Source organism: Microchirus variegatus (assembly GCF_963457635.1).
Source record: "Microchirus variegatus genome assembly, chromosome: 22".
Classification (NCBI taxonomy): Eukaryota; Metazoa; Chordata; class Actinopteri; order Pleuronectiformes; family Soleidae; genus Microchirus; species Microchirus variegatus.
In genome coordinates this window covers 19,051,945-19,057,537 of record NC_139823.1, presented here as the reverse complement: position 1 = coordinate 19,057,537, position 5,593 = coordinate 19,051,945, and positions in this window count along the sequence as shown.

Sequence of the window (5,593 nt, the reverse complement as noted above, 5' to 3'; positions counted from 1 at the left end):
AAATCAGTGAATTTAACATCACAGAGACACAGGAGTTGTTGATCCACTGCTGCCTCCATCACTAACTTCAAATATTATTATATGATCATTTTGTAAAATTCGGCATTTGAAAACCCGTGTTTTGATGAATATCAGTGACACAAAGTGACCACACGAGGCAGCAGTAGACCAGCAGCTCCTGTGTCCCTGTGAGCTAAAATCACTGATTTTCTCCATGGGCTTTGGTGTGGGAGAGTGAGTGGTTTACAAACTTCAGTTTTATGTTGTTAAACAGTGAAGATAAAGATGTGAACATGTTTGTCAGACTTCATAGACTTTGAGATGTAATACTTTTCATTAGTTGTAAAATTGAATTTTTTTATTGAATTTTTTTGTAAAATTGAATTTTTTTATTGGTTTTTTTTTTGTAAAAAATAATTTTTTTGTAAAATTGAATTTTTTGTAAAAAAAAAATTGTAAAATTAATTTTTTTGTAAATTAATTTTTTTGTAACATTTTTTTTGCATTACAGAAGTACATTTTTGTTAAATTACATTTTTTGTTAAATTGATTTTTTGAAAGATTGATTTTTTTGGGATAACAGAAGTAATGTTTTTGTAACGTTCCAGTAGTGACACAAAGTGACCACACGAGGCAGCAGTAGACCAGCAGCTACTGTGTCCCTGTGAGCTAAAATCACTGATTTTCTCTATGGGCTTTGGTGTGGGAGAGTGAGTGGTTTACAAACTTCAGTTTCCTGTTGTTAAACAATGAAGATAAAGATGTGAACATGTTTGTCAGACTTCATAGACTTTGAGATGACATACTTTTCATTAGTTGAGTCTTTTATTAAGAGGCTAAACTCAGCTTCTGCTTCTCCTGAAGAAGAAACTCCTGCAGGGCTTGAGTGTAGTTGTGTATACACACCTGTGTGTGTGTGTGTGTGTGACCCTGCTGTTCATTAGTCACATACAGCGCAGCAGTAATTGCTGCATTGTGCTTTAATTAGACGTGAGCCCACAGCACTCATTCACACACGGACCCTTCAATCAGCAGCCATTTTAGCAGGACACCGACCTCGGCTGTTTGACAGGAGGAGCGTCGACCGCGCCGCGTTATTAGCGCCATTGTGTTGCCGACTCACCGCATGGTGCGCCGTCATTGGTACGTGCCCAGGCGGTGAATGAGCGACGGAGGGAGGCGAGCAGGGGAAAGAAAGGAGATTAGAGTCCAGGGAAGGAGGCCGGTTTTGGCCTGGGAACGAGTGGATCCGCAGCAGCAGGACGTGCTTCCGTTCATTGTCAGTGGGGCTCGCGGGGAGGCTCGGGGCCCCTACAGCTAAACCCCGCCTGTGGATTGATGAACACCGGGTGTCCCCCGGCCTTATTTCAGCGTCCCGGAGCCCACACGTGAGACGTGAGATTGATGTGATGTTTCTATTATCTCACAGTGATTTATGGAGGGATGGACGGCGAGGCCTGTAGCTACAAGCCCGAGTTTGGTGATTTATAACAAGACACAAGCTTTGACCACGCTGTGAGACGTTTGATCTGTTTCATGAAACACGCAACGTCAGGAAACTGAAGTTTGTAAACCGCTCACTCTCCCACACCAAAGCCCATAGAGAAAATCAGTGATTTTTTAGCTCACGGGGACACAGGAGATGCTGGTCCACTGCTGCCTCGTGTGGTCACTTTGTGTCACTGGGGTCAATCTGAACGGAGGATTTTAAATGCCGAATTTGACAAAATAAGACGTATGAAGTTAGTGATGGAGGCAGCAGTGGATCAACAACTCCTGTGAACTCCTGTGTCTCTGTGATGTTAAAATCACTGGTTTTCTCTATGGGCTTTGGTGTGGGAGAGACTAAAGTAACTGAGAGTTTAACAGAGGTGGAAAAAGTATTGTACTCAAGTAAAAGTACCAAAACTTTGATGAAATATTACTCAAGTAGAAGTAAAAAGTAGTTCATTTGAAATGTACTTTAAGTAAAAGTTACTCAGTTACTGTGTGTGGGGTGTGAGGGCAGTAGAAATATGACAAGGGTCAGAAATCTAAATCTATTTTGGAGCTCACGCCCGGCGACACAGGATATGACATCACTTTTGGCCACGCCCCCTATGTTCACGCACCAGTGCTGGTGATAATCACATCATCATTCGTCTGGTTCTGCTGTATATTTTCCCCCTGTAGGTCTTTTTATTTTTACTCAGTAACGGATAGGATTTATAAAGTAACTATAAGTTGATAACTTGAGTCAATACGTACTCAAGTAGAATACAAAATCCTGATTTTAAATTGTACTTTAAAAAATACAAAATACACAAAAAAAAGTATTCAATACAGTAACTTGAGTAAATGTATTTCGTGGGTTTAATGAATACTTTTACCCACTTGTAAAGTTGCGTTACTTCACTCAAGCGTGACACGTTTGTTTTTTCCACTTGTGACTCATGACTTCCACAGAAAAGGTATTCAATACAGTAACTTGAGTAAATGAGTAAACTTGTGACTCATGACTTCCACAGAAAAAGGAAACCCTGCGTTAATTCCATGTTGCTGCCTGATGTTTGTGTACGGTGGTTGTCATGGCGATTACACACATCCCTGTGTCGCTCAGTCAGCAGGTGTGATGATTTTTAACATCCATTCTTCACCTGTTTCCAATGTTCTGCTGTGTGTGTGTGTGTGTGTGTGCGTGCACTCGTTAGACACCACTGACATCCACCGTGACCCTTGTAAACCTCACAGCACAGGGCTGAGGGAGTCTTGGGTTCATGTGTGGCCACTAGAGGTCAGTAAGGAGCTGTGGGGCTGAGAACCAAGCGCTCACCACGGTGGGAAGATGTGGAAGAACTTTAAACTGTAAACATCTCCACTGAAGTCTGACAACTACAATGACAATAGAAATCATTCTTTTAAAGGTGAGGTGTTAGTTGCCTAGCAACCGTGTGTGTGTGTGTGTGTGTGTGTGTGTGTGTGTGTGTGTGTGTGTGTGTGTGTGTGTGTGTGTGTGTGTGTGTGTGTGTGTGTGTGTGTGTGTGTGACAGGTGTATAAATGACCTTCACACACATGCATCACTGTGAGGACCTCTTTGTTTGAGTGTTCCATGACATGCAGGTCTGTCTTTGACCTCTGACCTTGACCTCTTCTCTCTCTCTCTCTCTCTGCCGCCCCACACACACACACACACACACACACACACACACACACACACACACACACACCTACCCTGTCTTTAACTCTTTCCTCCTCCTCCTCCTCGTCGATCACCCGTCACCTCTCATCTTCCTTCACCTCTTTCTTCCACATTCACACACTCGACGGCCACTTTATTAGGTACAGGACGCCCACTGTGTCACCTGGTGTGTGTGTGTGTGTGTGTGTGTGTTTACAGAGGCTTTTCTTCATGCTGTGGTTGTGATGAGAGGTTATTGGAGTCAGACCTCACCCCAGGCCACTGTCCTGTATCACATGACCGCCCTCCTCCTCCTCCTCCTCCTCCTCCTCATCCATCACTGTAATCGAGGTGTGAACATTTCACCTCTTTTTCCTCAGGTCAACGTTTTGTTGACTCATATTCTTTTTCTTTTTTATAAATCTTCAGCGCAGAGAAATAAACAAACATGTTCTGCTGCTACTACTGTGAGTCGTGACCATTTCAGGGTAGTGAATGAACGGTGTAGAGGTCAGAGGTCAGCAGATGTAAGAGAATATCCCTGTGACCCTGCAGTGGGAACGAGAGAAGCTGGAGCTGGACACGTTTGTTTATGACCGCGGTCGCGTTGTTAGTGGGCGGAGCCTGATTGAGCGGGACTACTGTCAAACTTTGGACAAATGTGAGTGTTAATGTGACGCTTTGCTAAATATTAGCCTGATTCCCTGGCTCTGTATCGCTGTGTTAGAGCGTGAAAACACAGGAGGACAGACACACAGCGTCATCACGAATGACTCTCATGAAGATAATGTATCTGACCTGAAGCGCTCAAGTTTCAAACTCACAACTTAAAACAAAGAAGCATGGAGTCCATCTTCTGTTTCTGCTGCTACTGTCTGTTCTTCATCATTTCTCACAATCTTAAACGATCACGATCATCATCGAGTCCTTCATTCTTATCTTGTGTTAAGATAAGTTTCTCTTGAACACGCCGTGAGCTTTATATCCCACCTGAACTGTGTGCAACTTCCACAGGAGTGTGGGAAGTTGTTTCTTAATAGTTTCTCCATAAAGTACCCTGACAGTTCAATTCACATTATTATATTATATTATGTTATTATTCGTCGTCTCCTAATTGACCTCATATTTCCCTCCCTGACCTTGAACACACCACAGTCCCACATCCATTGACAGTTGCATTGTGATGAAAGAGTAAAATAAACTCTATCTTTGCCCAATAATAAAGCGCTGTACTTTATATTTATCAGGGTATCCGCGAGGTCTTAAAATCTTAAATCCAGTTTTGAATGGTCTTAAAAATCTATTAACGTTACTTTTACTTAAAACATGCATTAACTTCAGTCTCGCTTTGAAATGTTTCTATTTTTGAGGATGTGATAATATAACTACAACATGTAAAGTAGGTCACCTGTGCTGGCCGGTGAGAATTTATCACGCACCACTAGCTAGTGTGCTATGTGTGCGCGCCGCGGTGTGTTACAGCTTAGCATATCTTAGCGTAACGATTTGTGGCTCCAATTTTCCTTCATGTCTTTTGTACTTTTTTGCCAGTATGGATTTGAAATGGGTCTTAAATTGTGTTCATTATGGTCTTAAAAAAGTCTTAAATTTGACTTGTTGAAACCTGCAGAGACCCTGTTTATGAACACATGGATTTTCTAAATGATTGCTAAATGAACCTCTTCCCTCTCAGGCTGACGTGGTGATAAAAACTCTGGCGCTGCTCCTTTAAACTCTGCTCCTCCTCACAGTGTCAGCAGGTCAACAGCCTCAGGAGCTTCATGTCCTCACCGCAGCCTCAAGGCGTGGACGCTCAACCTGTAACCGCCGACGCTGCCGAGCCCGCGGCGGCCGGGCTGGCGGGCTGGCGGGCTGTGGCGGGCGCTCCGTCTGGCGCCTGTTGCGCCTTCGAGGCCCGGGCCGTGTTTCAGTTTCAGGCTTTTGTTCAGGAGGCAGCTGAGTGGACGACAGCACAGCCCTGATGTTTCCTCTCTTTGTCTTCACTGTAACGAGACTGTGGGAGGAACGTGAGAAGACGTGTGTGTGTGTGTGTGTGTGTGTGTGTGTGTGTGTGAGAGCGTCTGGTGTGTGACGTCACAAACATACATGAGGTCGTCCTCACCTCAACCGACAGATGAGATTTTACTCAAACGGAATTGAAACTCGAAGCTTTTTTCCGTTCACTTGCGCGCTCACGCGTACATTTTCCCGGGAATTGAACCCACAACCTTCCAGTTGAAAGACGACTCGCCGTACCACTGAGACACCGCGTCAACCGTCGCGACTTTGCTGCGTTATCTTACATTAAAAAAAAAAAACAACTCTCGTCGTTTAACGTCATGTTTACGGGACTCCTCATTGTTAAAATGAGTCTCTAAAGTAATGCTAAACTTTAAAATACATACGCAGTACACAGTTACGCTAACTTTATCTGT